This window comes from Neopelma chrysocephalum, unplaced genomic scaffold, assembly GCF_003984885.1.
Source record: "Neopelma chrysocephalum unplaced genomic scaffold, ASM398488v2 Primary Assembly neopelma1_25, whole genome shotgun sequence".
In the NCBI taxonomy this organism is placed as follows: domain Eukaryota; kingdom Metazoa; phylum Chordata; class Aves; order Passeriformes; family Pipridae; genus Neopelma; species Neopelma chrysocephalum.
This window is the reverse complement of record NW_020897694.1, coordinates 16,826,418-16,842,505: the sequence shown is the minus strand read 5'-3', so window position 1 is coordinate 16,842,505 and position 16,088 is coordinate 16,826,418.

Here is a 16,088-nt window from a genome sequence, read left to right as displayed (position 1 = left end):
TGTGGTCTCCCTGCAACGCTTTCTAATCCTATTGTGACTTGATTGTTTCACAGCAAAGTGCTCCACAGAGGCCAGTAATTGGCACACAGGTTCAAATTAGATTGCTGTGTGTTTAGGAAAGCAGGGGTCATTTCCCATCAGCACCACTTATTAAGAAGCAGAGTGCTAAGTCTTCTATTACAAAAAATACTCGTATGTAAGTGTGTGCGTGTTTGGGAGGGAGGTTTTATGTATAACCTAGAGCAGAATTAGCCTGTCATCAAGAATATGCAAAACAACTTTGGTAAAGGAATGTATTAACTATATACTCAATAACAGTTTTCTTAATGCTGCATCTGTCTGTTGTACACAAAATCAGTTTCACCTTGTAAATAAATATGAGGTTAAAGTGGGTGAATTCAGAAGCAGGCTAAGAGGCCATTTAGAAGTTGGCCTTTTGTGCCTCTAGCACAAAATTTTGATCAGGCTCCCAGCATTAATTGCACATCAGCCAAGTTTCAGTTCTGTTATACTCCAGGCCCCAGCCAGCTCCTGCACACTTCTGTGGTAAGGAAAGAGAAGCTGGGGTTCAGAAATGAGTCTGTCGGGCCCCAAATTGACCAAAAGAAGAGAGATAACATCAGTGGGCACCAGAAAGGAGACTAAAGGGCAGATCGAATTAAGAAAAAAAAGGAAATAATTAAAAACTCTGTCAAAATATGCAAACAGTCTATGTAAAAAGCTTAACTGATTCTGGCAACAAACAAATAATCATCTGACAATATTTAAACAGAGGAGAGGCATTTGTGTAATTTTTGCCTCACCTGAGATACCCTGGGCACCTGAATTTCTTCAAATGCTGAGTAGTGTCCTTTCCTCTGGGATGACTAAGGAAAGTGCCTACCTAGGACCTACTTGTAGCTCCTTCAGTACCAGAAACTAGGCACTGCTGCACTCACACCTCTGGAAAAATCTCACTTGCTGTAGGCTTGCATCAACCATTTTTAACTCACACAGTGTCGTCGTTACTGTGGTATAGCACCTGTTTTGCATAATAGCCTAATGGTTAGAGCTCTCCTGCCAGAAAGAGGACACCCTGGGTGTAGCTCCAGGCGGCTGCAATCATATACCACCCCGCTGCAAAGGAGTCCCATGGGAAGAGAGTACCAGCATATTTCAAGGGAGAGTATTTTTTGCTCCTTAATAAACCATGATCGGAGTGGGAGGGAAGGTCAGTGCATGGAAATGGCGTGAGGGTGGACAGAAAACAAGTGGATGCGTATGCAGGCCTTGGTGACAACAAGTTCACCTGAGACCAAGCAGCTCTGAAATGCTGATCCATGCCCAGAGGAACGGGTAGGTATTTCACATGATGCCTTGAAATTAAACCCTGCAAGAGTCCCCATCCTGCCTGGTCACTTTATTTCATGAACTCAAAATGTTTCAAGTTTCAAATCCCAGTTTCACAGAAATGTGGCACAGGAGACAGATGAGGTCTGGCATGTGTGCCTCACACTTTTGCCTGCTTCATCTCTAGTGGATCTTATCTAACGGATCCACATCAGCATCTTCCTGAACTCTTCCTCCATTTACTGGGTACAGGGCTGATACATTGAAGTAAGCCTTGTAAACTGTGCTCCTAGGTGTCATGGTTTGAAAAGGCCCAAAATCTAATTCTGATTCCTAGCCCCCCCACCCACATCTCAACCCCATGTGAGATGGGTTTTCCAGACAAAAACACGAGACTCAATATGGGGGAAGGAATATATTACAAAGACTATACAGCAAATAAATACTATAATACATTGTATACAATCTTAACTCTATATCTATCTCTACCATGACAATAATATTTACAATGGGTCAAATCTCTTCTCTCTCCAAATAAAAGTCCAGGAGAGAAGAAGAAGAAAAGACCCCTTCCAGTCTGTCAGCAGCAGGACTCTCTCTCTCTCTAGGCAGTAGGCTTTCTGTGTCTTCTCTTCTAGGCAGCAGTAGTAGTTGCTGGCTCTCTGCCAGCACACACGAGGGAGGTCTTCCAAGCCTCTCTCGGCCCCCGTCTTCAAACAGGGGGTCTTTCCATGGGCTGCGTAACCCCAGACACGGCCGCTACACCATGGTCATATCACGAAGCACCGGGGTCTTTGTGACGGTCTGGTATCCTCAGGGGAAATCAAGCCCCTGTGCAGAGCTCCCATGCTCTGCCTCAAAGATGGCTGCCAGCTTCTCTGAAGCCTGGCAGCAAGGAGGGGGGGGAAAAAGCCCAAGGTCACCCCCTCCACACACATTCCTTTGGCCATCCTGGCTGAGCTCTCAGGAGGCCATGAGCTTCCTAGCTCCTCTCAGCAGTGCATACTGCACTTTAGGACTCCACTCAGTCCACCACCCCCTCCTCTTTCTCGGAGGGGTCTCTAGCGAGTTTGGGGGTTTTGGTTTATCCAGTTCTTACCCCTCGAAACTCTGTTCTTGCTGCTGGCTCAGTCCTCTTTCAGGTGCTGCCTTTCTGCTTTCCTTTCTCCTCAGACATCTCTGTGTCTTCCATGCAGCATACTGACTTATGTTCCTCCTTCTGGTCCTTATCAGTTGGCTCTTTGCCACTGCTCTTCAGACGCTGCTGTCCCTGCTGCTCCGTCACCCACTCGCAGTGGAGAAAACTCCTTCGGCATCTCAGACACAGGCACTTAGTTCAATTCTGAGTCCCTGCAGCCCCCCAACCGGGGGCTGGGGGGGCAGAGGCCCCCAAGGGGCCGGAGCCCCTTCTCCTCGTGGCCTCTACAACATGGCCACCTCTTCTTCTCACAACAAGTATCACTGCTTCTTTTCCGGTCTCCAGAGATATGTTTATATTTTGCAGGAGCACTGATTGGGTCAGACCCTAAGGGTCACCACCCCCTGGGGGTTACCACTTTTCTTAGTTTCAGGGGGAAAACCTGGCTCAAACCACTACACTAGGGCAGCATTCAGAGGTGACCTTATTCTTAAAACTGCTTTGTTCTTCCCCTCATGATTCTATTATTTAAAGTTTCTTACACTCTTCCACAAGTCCTAAAGTGTCCCATGCTGGGGAAGGAACCTCATGAGAAAGGCTGAAATGGACCAGCTCAGGGCCACATCCTGTAGCTTGTGGACAGCACATTTTTGGACTCTAGTAGTGTTCAGAAATGCATGACTAAGAAAGATTGCGAAGGTCCTTTCTCTAGTCCTCTCCTGGTCTCCAACTGCTTCCAGCTATGGGCATTCCTGAAATAGACTGGGATTCTATGTCTCTAGTGAACATCAGTTTATTTATTTTTCAAAGTATTTGTCCAGTATCCTTGGAACATTTGCAAACTCTTTTCATTTCAGGAAAACTCTTATTCTGCTGAAAATAAAATACATTGAGGTCATTAAGTAAACTAACTCGTACTTCCTTTTCCCTCTCCTCTCACCAGAGAGATGCATTTTTCACACATCAGAATGAAAAAAATCTGCTGTGTATATAAACAGCAGATAGTACTCTTCATTTTTACTTGCTCCCTCTTACGTGAGCCTTAAAGGTACGCTATAATGATGCAGCCTGTCATGGAGAGCTATATCAAAAATAGGATGGTGATACAAAACAAGCAAAAAATTACACCTATCTGTGGAGTTTTGCTGTGTAAATGAAGGGAAATTTCAGTCAGTGCTGGCATTTCTTTTCCCCCCTTCCTAGTCACCGTCAACCTGTGTTGTGCATTATGATTTTTTATCTGCATTATCTTTTATATCCAGCATGGATATCTCTTTATATCCAATCACAGCTTTGCAGAGACCCCTTATCTTTAGACTGGGATTGCATTCCTCCATCTTCTCATCATACACCTATTGAACTGTTGTGAAATTCACAGTCATCTCTGGATTGAAAATATGTTAACATGTAAACTATTAAACAGGAATACAGTTCAGTTCTGCTGAGATTTGCCTTCGTCTCCCTAGGATTTTACCGCATATTCACTAACATGCTGAGAATACATATTTTTCTTGGTATGGCAACAGAAACACTGCTGCTCCCTGAAATCTCATTCATTGTCATTGGACTTTCACAGCTATAAACATGCGGGAAAAAAACCTGCTTGTCTGCTTTTTTTTCTGGAGCAGACAAACCATGAGAAACCAGCATGATATATTCAGAAATATAGTTGCATATGGTGTCATACCAGAATGAAAGGCACAGATGCACTTTCAAGAAACTGAGGGCAGAGGGGGTGCAGCAAAGAGAGAAGGAAAAAATGAACACAATGGAAATTTGAAAATTTATAGAAATAAATGGATTTGTAAGGTTTTATTTTATGACATAGATCATCATAAGAACAGGAGAACTTCAGCATCTACTGGACAAAAGTCCCATTTAGCCTGGTATCTTGCCTCCAAAAATGACCAGTAGTGGTGGTCTAAGAAGTGTATAACCATGTTATAACAGGATCAACAGCCGATAAAACTTCTTCTGAACAGTCCCTCAGTTACCATTGATCTCCTGAATGGAGGTCTATCTAGTGGTCTATCTGATGGTTTTTTCTTCCATTCTTTCATGAATTTACTTTAAACAGATGACATTTTAAGCATATACAACATTCACTGGCTAGTTCCACAGCTAAAAAGCACCTCTTTTCTCTCTTTAAACCTACTATTTGCTGGTGAGCAAATCACAATGCACCTTGTATCTGGCAAACAGAAACCTTCTGCTTCACTTATGTCCCACGCCACAAACCTGAAGGAGTGACTCCCGACTGAGAGCTGAAAACCTTCCACATGGAACGAAGTTAACAACCAAGTGCATGTTGCAAAGCCCTTTTAGGAAAGATGCGCTTTCACTGACTTAATAGTACCACAAAGTAGAATGAAACAACTCTGTATGTACAAGCATATGAACCTGTCCAGCCCATTCTTTTTCACACAGTTCCAGCTAATCAGTTGAGGCCATCACAATCAGTGATTGCAACAGCAACTGTTGCACAGGCCAGAAAATCTTAAATTCAAGCCCTGCTGAGGTAATTCCATTTCCTCATGTGCTTACATATATAGGATATGTTCAGAGTGAGAGGGAGACTGTAATAAACTCCTGTGATGTGTTGCTCAGAAGTAACATAATTTTTCAACAGTTCAAAATATGGTCTATTGGTCCCCCTATTACCTGTCAAGATTTTTCTTTTCTCACATGCACTATTTCTAATTTATCTCCTCTCTTTTTAATTTATTCTAGAGCTACCATGACATCAAAACATTTCAAAAACCCAATCAAACCTTTAAATACAATAATTTAAATACAATGGAAAGGATAATATGTAACTATCAGACCAGTCTAACTTATGTCACAACAGGTCAAAGAAAGTTCATTCCTAATAATGCAAATCACGAATTGGTGTTGCAGGAACAGCATCTATGAAACATGTCTGAAACATCAATAACAGATTTTTTCCCTTATAATTATTATTAGCTTGGTAATAGTCATTAGTGACCTATCTCCTTCTGCTGATTTAGTAAAGTACACCTAATAACAAGCAGGGGTCAAATGTACAAACCAAATGACACTGCATTCCCTAGGTACATAGTGCAGTTTCTAATGATGTACTAAATGCCTTGCAGTGTTTTTGTCTCACACTCCAAAATTAAGCCTATTAGAGTAAAATATGCCAGTTGAAAACATTACAAATCTTGCCTGGAATATAAAACAAATCTTCATAAACATTTTAGCACAAATGACAAACTACCTCTTATGTTAAAAAAGCTGAATCTCTAAAATAGCTTTTATTTCAGTTCTCAGCTAAAACGTCGAGGCTTCAGAAATGTTGTATATTTATTATATAAAGAGCAAGAAGGAGAGAAAGCAGTATCACATTATGGCCTCTTTGTTGCAATAGGAATTAATTTTTTTTGCAAGGAATTAACTGCGACTTCAACAAAAATACCATTTTTTGAGAATCCATCTTTTTTCATGAGAAGGAGAAAGCATTTTCCTATAATTTTAGACTTTATATGAATATTTTAGTTCAGAAGAGATGACCTACCTTAGACAAAGAGAGTTGGTTCACAGTTCAGGGAAAAATAATAATAATAATAATAATAATTCATCTCTGTATCAAGGGAATCCATAAAATCAGCTAGTCTGTCACTTGACTGTGCTGGAACCCACTCAAACCATTGAGTTTAAAACTATGGTAATATTATTCCTTTGTGTCTATAACTTAGCAGCACAAAGCCAGTCTCCAAGCACTTTCTCTCTATGAAGAAATATAAATGTTTGGCCTTTGGGCTGTAAATATTGTGTCACCATTGATTTTTAACGTATAAACTGTATTTTCCTGAATGTCAAGTACTCTCAAAGTGCAGGGACTCCCCTGAGCACAAAGTGTCAGGAATTAAAGACAGTATAAAAGCGGGAGCTACAAGTAAGGAAAGAAGAAAGTAATAGCAAGAAATGAGAGACAGCAGAAATGAAAGAATAACTGATATGAACCTAGCCGAGTATTATATTATTGTTTATCTCCCAGATGAAAATGCCACTTAGGGACCATACCCATGATACTATCAATAAACCTTTTTTTGCTACATAAGACATTTTTCTTAAAGGATTTGTGTATCTCATGCATTAGAGATTTTTTTTCCCCAACTAAATAATAGGGTTGTTTTGGGGATCAGACATGCAAACAATGAAAGTGGCAGTACCTGATTGGAAATGTACCTCTTAAAATTTGCTGTTATTGCCTTATAGCACTTCAGTTTGCTTTTTTGTGTTCTATCAGCTTCTTTGACGCTACTTTGCCAAACTGATCTCCTTGAGAAAGCATTTCAGAGCAGAAACCACCCTAATTTTGCTGAGGCAGATGGACTAGAATCAAGTCAGCCTATTCTTTGCATCACCTCCAGTGATGTCTTCCTACTGCCACAAAATACAGTGGGATGACTGGAGGTGAACACAGCTGGCCCTCTAAAATATCTGGGTGAATCCAGGCTGGGACAACACCTCGATCACACAGCTAGGAAGCAAAGCTGAGAGAGATTCAGTCTACTGGATGCAATATCTTTTACAGTGTAGCCTCAGGCAGGGTGACTTCGTAATGTCTTTTACATAGACAGATGGTCAATGACCAGCCTATCCAATAGTAAATAAGAAGAATACTCTTTTTTGGTGATTATTCAGAGCAGACCCATCTCCATAGCTTATTTCTATAATCAGTGCAGACAGCCAAGGTTCCTGAGAAGGCGACACAGAATATCCAGAGTCAGGTTCCTCCTCTGACTCTTACACCTCTCCTGCAAACTTGTGTGAATATTTCCCTAAGCCAGATCTTTGAATAGCAAATTCAGTCCAGACTGAAGGAGAGACACTGTCTTTCCTCTCCCAAAAATGTCTTTAAGCAGTTGTACTGTAAAAGTTGTGGTGGCTAAAACCCTGTTTCCTTTTATCTCTCCTTATGCCATATGCCACATGCCACAATCCATAATTATTTGAAGGATATTACACAAAAGATTTAGATTTTTCTTCAAACCATTTTCTCATTTATTGTGTGTACTAGATGTTTCTTTCAGAACTTCAAAAATAGTCTGGCATCCATCTCAATTTTATCTGCCTAAGAACAGTCAAGTTGCTGTCAGACATTATCTCAGACTTTTACATAAATATTGACTATTTAATGCAAAATATTCCCTAAATATACAGGCACATATGCCCACTCCTCTTAAGAAGGTTAATGAACTTTGCGTTCTGAAACATTTTAGGAACATTAAAGGAATCTTTTTGATAAAGGCTGCCTCTTGAGACATGGTGAGAATTTCCAACTCCCAATGTTAAAGCACTCATCTTATCTCAGCAGCAGACATCCAGGGCCTGGAAAACCTGCCCTAGAGACCAAAGATGCTCCTTCTATTTAGCTTATCAAGGTAAAGCTTAAGAAGTTATTTGACAAGTATAAAAGTGCAACCACAGAAAAAGACTTCTGATAGCAGGTTCTTTATATGTAAGTGTACGAGTTTCCCAGAACTTGAGGTAGTGGTGTTCAGGAATAAAAGCAGGATCTGGTCTGTTCAACTAAAGTTCAGGAATTGCATGTATAGTATGCTAGTGGTAATATTTGAGATATCTATCAAATTAATATTCCTAAAGGAAACTTATCCTACCTAATAGATCCTACTTCAAAAAAATATCCTATCCATATAAGTTAGATACAAAATAGGGTTGTTTGCAAGTATAAACAAAGTGATTACTTTTTAGGAACCATTTGGAGATTCCTTCAGATATTCTTAGAAATATCTGTTCTTTTTTCTTTTTTTAGTACCTGTGTAAGAATTTAATATAAGAACGCTGCTTTAGTAAACACCAAAACATTCAAGGAAAAAATAGGTAGACAAGATCTCCCCCAAAACATTTGTTTTTATCAGTTGGATTACCTCCTGGATAATAGCTACAGTTAACAGTTTCATTAGACATTGGAAATATTAACTGAGGAATGAATTCTATGGCTAGAAGTGACTCAAAGAGGAATAACCTCAGCTATAAAGTGTGATGGAAGGATCCCATGGTGAAATTCCATGTTTGGAGGTGATTAAGAGATAACACGAGATGCATCTTCGTCTGGATGTAGAACATTTATGAAGAAGAGTTAAAAAATTGGTGACCTATCTGCTAAGATGTGTATCTTTCAAGTGACACAGTATCAGCCTTTGGGTGCTGCCAATTGATATCAGACTACAATTTCAAGGTATATTTGAAACACTCCATTGGACCCATTTGGGTCTCAGGACCCACCCTGAGATTCTCTTTTTATGTGTCTGACTCTGAAACAGAAACTAAATCCTCTCTGCTTTATAAACAGAGACACCATGATCTCCAAATGGCATCTAAGTCCCCTCATGATCAGAGCTCCTACAGTTGTGGGTGGGGACCCTTCCTCTGGATTTTGCATGAGGAATGGCTGCTGCCTCAATGGTCGTACATATTTGTGGCATATAACTTCTGATTGGTACAGATGGTTTTAAAATAAGTACTGTGGATTAAACCAAGAGAAAATAAAGCCTACCAATTTGTCAGAACCAATAATTGTGGCTTTCAGTTCTACTCCCACCACAAGGGAGAATTATGTTTTTTAATAAATCAAAACATTATAAGCAACACCCACATAATGATTCTTAAAAAGCCTGGAATCCAGCAAAGATTGCAAAGGTTACAGGTACTCTTACACATTTCCAGAAAATTGTTTAACTTTATATCTTAGCAGTAAATTTCCCTTTCTCTCTCTGTCTCTCTCTCTCACCCACTTTGAAAGATGATACCAACATTTTATTGTACAGTGGGAAGTATGACAATAGTTCATGTTGTGCAGGAACAGTTTTAAAAATCTAAAATACAGCTATTGATTGTCTCAAACTATTTAATTTTCAATTAGGCATTGAACTTTAGAACTGTCAGAATATACAAGATATTTCTATCCTTGAATAGCAGTTCATCTTTGTCTATGAATAATACATCTTGCTACAATAGTGCAGTCAGATACTGGTATAATTAGATACATTTCTGAGGTCTGCCTATGGTTCATGCATCAAACACTGATCCTTCAGGCTGCCTTGTATAGGTCTATAGGCTTGGGACACTAAAGAAATGAACACAGTCATGCTAACAGCGCCCTCACTCCAGTTACAGATGTAAGATGACAGTGACTGCTCCAAGGCATACTAATTACAAAGTATTTAGCAGTCAGTTTCTAGCACACACCTGCCAGAAGCAGGGAGGGGGGAAATGTGATATCCTTGTTTCTTATGTTACACAGATCCCAGCTGGAAGTTAAGTTCTTAAGAGCCCAATGACTGTACAAACCATATGCTATCACAGTTCAATCACACCCATAGCTTTCCCCATTTTGATGTATATTTGGCATTACTAGATAATGTGACATCTTTAGACTAATCAGATGGATATCTTAACTGATGGGAATATTAAGAAAATACAGTGCTACAGATAACATCCATTGCATTATGTTAGCTTGTATTTCTACATAATGGCTCCAGCTCCTAACCTGTTCTAACTATAAGATTTGCCAGGATGAGGCCCAATTAATCTAGATATAGATTTTGTTAATTCAAATTTTGCCTACTGTGGATCTCAACATTTTGAGTCCAAATAGCTCCTAGAAAAGAAAATCAGCTCCATCTGAGTGAAAATTTTGCTATGTAGATCTACTTTTATCTGAAAGAAACAATACATAAATCAGTTAGAAGAGTTAAAAAAAAAAAAAAGAAAGATAAATTAGATATGTCCAATTTTGGTTGGTTTTAATAACTAAAGACAGAATAATATCTCCTTTAAAATCATACCTGTTCTACAGTTTTATAAAGAAAGTAGAGAAAAGGACCAAAAGGGAAAAAGGAAGAACACACCCATTTACTGATGCTCTACAATTTAAAAAGGGAAAAAGGTAAATAATTAAAAAAAAAAGGTTTAGCAGCACTGCATTTCAAATGTGTGTTTTTTAAATTCTCTGTCCACAAGTTGTTTCAAGAAGCAAGGCACTTTCAAACTGGGGAAAAATTGAATTTTTTTTCTTCTGACACTGGTGAAGAAGAGATCAGCTTTATCAGAATCAGAGAAATGCTTTGCTTTCACATTATAATATTCACTTACGTCAGCTGAACCCAATATTTTCTACAACAGTATTTTCACCTGACTGCTCAGACCCCTGGCCACATGGCTAACACAGTTCCCCAACATCACTACTTGGGCACAGTCAGGATTTGAACCCACAAACTCTGATTACACATCAGAGGCTTAGTCCTCTGGCTCACAGTGACTGCGTTTATACAAATCCATATTATTACAGAGCTGGGGGCAAGAAACACTTAGAAGCTGCCTAGTATGTGAAGAGAAAGAACCAGAGTAGCAGCGAATCACATCAGTGTGGACTTAGAAAGTACTGAATTAAGGTTTTGGGATTTCATCTCTTATGTAATTTTATCTTCTTGGCTAAAGTTTATTTTTCAGTAATTTAGATTTATGTATCTAATATGTGTGGGTGGAGAATTCAGGCTCTCCCACTCTTCTGTCCTTCAGATAACTATGGCAAAAGAAAGTCTAAACCAGACAGGTGGAAAACAGAAAAGTTGAGAAAAGAAGAGCCACATATCAGAAAGTTATTGCATTTTCCAAGGAAGAACTCGCAAAGAAAACATATTCTCACTTCAGAAATTGTCATGCTACTAGATAATCTGTGTGCATATCCAAATCCCGTCATTAGACTAACACTTCCTTTTGGAGAGCTCAGCTCTAGATGTCAGCATTGCTGGCAAATGTGTTTATTCATATTAACAAAAGTATCACTTTAATCCTTTCCTCACCACAGTACTGCTTGTTGTGTACAAGGTGAATATAGACCCAAGTATAGCTAGGGTGGACAGCTGCTCCCCTCTTCCGCTTTCATGATCACATGGGCTTTATTTGCTAGTGAGAGAAAGGCAAATTCTTCAGTCTTTATTTCTGCATGATTGACACTTTGCATTTAACTGTGTCTGCTTAGGAACTTGCTAAACCAGGGGTTTGCCGGAATAGAGTATCAAGGGGTAATCCCAGTGTGTGACAGTTGGCAAACTGGAGTTCAGCACTCTACCCTAAAAGCAGGACTTGAGCTGCCTAGACAACCAAGCAATTTCTCTTCCAAATGGCCTACTAAAGATCTGGATTCTTAAATTACTTTCTCCTTTTCCAAGTGGTGCCCTTGCTTCCAAACTACTTTATAAATAAGAGCTAGAAGAAGTTGTATCAGATTACCATTAGATAGTCTCTCTTCTCATAAGAATTTAAGTCTGTTATTCTCAGTGTATTTAATTTAGGCCAAATTCTAATTAAATACTTCATTGCGCATTGCATTTCACTGCTTTGCATGAAGAATCTCATCTGCTTGCACACCGTGTGGAATAGATATACAAATGTGCAATTACTCATTAATAAGATTTTATATAAATCTACACAGTTATAATTAAAAAAAGAAAAGTAGTGAGATTTTGTGATCGTGCTACACAAAAACCACAACACAACAGAGCAATGTAAGGAGTGATGAGGGCGCCTCTTGTTGCTTAAGGATCCATAAGATAGGAAAGGTGTATATTACAAGTATATAATGCCATCTGTGTAGCCATCTGAGTCACTGCCCACAAGAAGCAATGGTTTCTGCATTCAGCTCTTCTGTGGCATCACAAGGAGAAGGCATCCAAATGGCCTGAGGCACCTGAGCCACTAAGAGCTATTCCATCATCTTTCTCCTTAGCCACTTTCCTGAATGTCTTCAGTCATGACAGCCAGTTGTCCTAACCCTATCAATCATATTAGTAAATAGTAAAGCACAGAGTAAATTCTGTACAATCGCTCGAGTTTAAGCTAAGAATGCCCACAAAAGGAACTGTGGATTGAAAGTGGTTTGATTTTTTTTTTTTCTGCGGTTACTAAAGCAAAACACACCTTTAATACTTTAAATAGTATTAGTTATTTTTTTCCCCTAAAACTGACATTTATTATGAATGTTTCTTGAGTATACAGTGGTGTGTTTTATCTTTACAAAATAAAATATCAGACTTTGGTTCACATTTATTATTAATGCAAGATACACCAATGTCTCTTAAAACAGTTGTATCAGGTGGTATTTGCGGGTGCAATTGTTTTGTTTAGCACATGCTCTTTCAAGAAAGGAAGACATAATGTTTCCCTCACAGTCCACAGGTTGGTATCTCAACAGGGAGCTGCACACATATTTCCTAATATGTCCTCATCTATACACAGTTCCCTGCCTCCACTGCCACAAAACTGCATTAACTCATGTATTCCTATCTCCAGCTTCGTGCTTTTCTACATGCAAACAGCGTGTAGAATATGCACCCCTGTTATGAGAATGTCTGAGAGGAGTAATCTTTACTTGCAATCAGAGGTCAGAAAACACTAGTGTGTGCTTTTGAAGACTGGATATATGTACTGCTGGTGCTAGTATAGCATATCTGGAAAGAAAGGGAGCCTGGTAGAGCTGAGATATTGTGCTACCTATGGAACAACAAAGTGTTGACCTCTTTAGGAAATCTATCTAGATAAATGTAAGTCCTAAAACAGGAGAAAACCTCCACTGAAAATAACCTGCCCTTTAAGTGATACATACTTTTGAAATGAGGCCCAGCTACAGTGATATATGGGAGGAAAGGCAAGTGAATTTGAATTGCCACTGTCTCTCTGGATGCATTATGAAGGGGTTTGGACAACTTTTATGTTCTTTTTTGGTTAACTGCATTTGGTTTGAGAGTTTTAATTCTTCAGGATACTGTTCTAGTTGCACTTGGCACAGGCATTTGAGCTGGGACCTCTGTAAGTACAGCAGCAATGGGCTTGATGGGAACATCAACTGAAAGGGCCAGAAGCCTCACCTTTACACCAATATCTAAGACTATGTACTCCATGAATTAAGGGTCAAATATAGTCATTTCCAGAGAATCATTCACCTCTGAAGATGCGCGTCTCTCTGCATTCACAGGTGATTACTCCTCATCCAGCTGGTTTACTGGAAAACTCAGGTAATTGGGTGGAATCTGAATCAAAAAACAGCTCTGTTGGTGTTCAGAAGATACATTAGAAGAGCTCTGTATGAAATATGAAAGAGAACATCTGAAGAAATCAATAGTTACTGGGTGATGTACCGAGAAAAAAAGAAGATGTGTTTTCTTTTTATTGCCTGGTTATTCATAGGAGTTATAGCTGTATATTGAATCTAATTCTTCAAAGATTTTTTTAGTGTGTTTTGGCAGATACATCTTGCTTTTTTTTGTAAAAGACAAACATTCTTTAAGTCCAATAAGGGGAAAAATTTTATTCTTGTATTTTGAGTATTGTTGTGCCTTAACATCTATTGATATCATTAGATTTTTTCTGTGTTTCAAAATACTAAAAATGGGACCTAACATTTAATCCCTTTGTTAGAAAATCTTAAAAAATTTCATATACCAGGAGTTGCTGCTTATGTCTTATTTGATTTATCAGCAAACAAAAAACCAGACAAACCAAAAGTTACCAGCCTGGTATTATATGTTTGATGGGTGCAGAGAGTGATGTGAAAGCCACTGTAAATAGCCATTCATGAAAACCTCCGCTAACATGAGAGGTAATGCAGTCTGTCATGTCTTGAAAGAGTAGTTAAGTATCATTCCTGGTGATTTAGACATTGAACTGGTGACAGGGATTCATAAGAAGAGGATATAAAACTCTTTTAAATCAGTGGGTACTTTGCCTGTATCTGAATAACAGAATTGAAAGAGCAGGAAAAAAGTATGTAATAAGAGAGGGAATTGTTCAAGGAAAGTCATAAGAGAGGGAATTGTTCAAGGAAAGTCAATGTTAGAAAATGCTGTCCTGCTGTGATTAGCTGCTAATTTTAAAAGAGACTTTTAAACTGAAATATCACTGTGTGGAAGAGTTTTCTTAAAACCTTGTTCAAACTGCAGTGGGTAGGCAGCTAATTTTCCATGTAATATTATCAGAGGTGTGGAGGATCCTGAGACGATACAGCAACACAAAAGACATCACGTGACCGCAGTATTACTTTCAGTGAGTTCAGTGGTACTATCTACAGACAGCACATTAAGTAATGAGTTCTAGCAGTCCAGTTGCGCTGCTTGTACCATTTCCCTACCTAAATATTTTATATATAAAAGTATCACTGGGACCCAAACAGTAAAATTATAACAAGACAGGATGCATCTCTTTTTAGTGCCTAATACCCTTCATTGGCTGGAGCTTGCAGCATAGAAAAAGAGAAGACTAAGCTGAGTTTGTTCCAAAATATATTTGTATAATGAATTATCTGATTTTTGCCATCAAACCAAATACATAGCGGCACATGCTATGTGACCTTTTGGGTGGGTGTAACAGCCTCTAAAGCTTTCTTAGCACTACTCCATGTGAAAAATACAAGAAGCCCATTTTCTAGTTAAAATATGTAGCAATAAAGTAATACACTCTTAGGTGAGATAGGAAAATGTATTTTGTTAATAATTGTACTGTCAATACACGGTGCTTATAAATAACAATGGGCATCCAAAAAGGCTGCCTCCTATCTCAGGATGTTTTAAGTGAGGAAACTCAAAGTACTAATGAAAGAAATGCAAGTAAAGAAAATTAACTCTGTTAATCTAATGATAAAATATTCAAAAAAAGAAGATGAAACAAACAGGATGGATATTTTACTTTTATATATGCTCCAAATTTGTCTTTAATACTAAAGAATCTGTGGAGCACACTGTACAACTGTATAGACAACTGTATCACGTACCACTGTGATCTACAGCAGATATAAGAGCACAGCAATATTTATTTACCTTTGTTTTCCTTTTTCAAAACATCCTAAAGATTGCTAAGGAATCAATCTAGATCCTTGGGTCAGTTTGAGCTAAATATAATTTAAGACTTCTGAAAATGTTAATACAGGTTCTAAAATTTATTTTGTTAATTGCTGGAATAATCAATAACTAATTTCCATTTTAAACTAGGTCCTTCATGTGTCTTAAATAACCCAACAGAAGATCATTTACATCTCAATAACAACCCTTAACAGTGTCATGTCATCAAAATCCAAACTAAATCTCAATAATGTAGGTTAGTGACCAGTAAAGGACTTATTACCTGGGTCAAGTCCTTGGGGGCTATGGTGGGCCAATTGGTGAATGCCTTACTTGTGCGTGTCTTTTACTTCAAAACATGAGCATGGCATCCCATAGGAGTGATCCCATTATTTGGTGCTATTCTAAATGGTTATACATTACTTGTACTTCAGGAGCCTGCAGCAGATTCATAATATGAAGGTCAACTATGCATAACAAAACAAAACAACAACCAAAAGAAGAAGCCAAAACAGCCAAAAAAATATGATAGAGCACTTTAAAATAAACAAATAAATAAGGCTTTAATAGCTTACTTGGATCTTCACCTTGCTTTCATTAAAATATTTCTGTGCAAGATGGTAATTAGCAGAAATGGGAAGTAAATGTATATTAGTCTTATGTACTATCTAGGAAGAGAGAAAGGCATAACTATTTTAAGATGCATTTTTAACAATGCTTTTGTGATACCAACACACTTG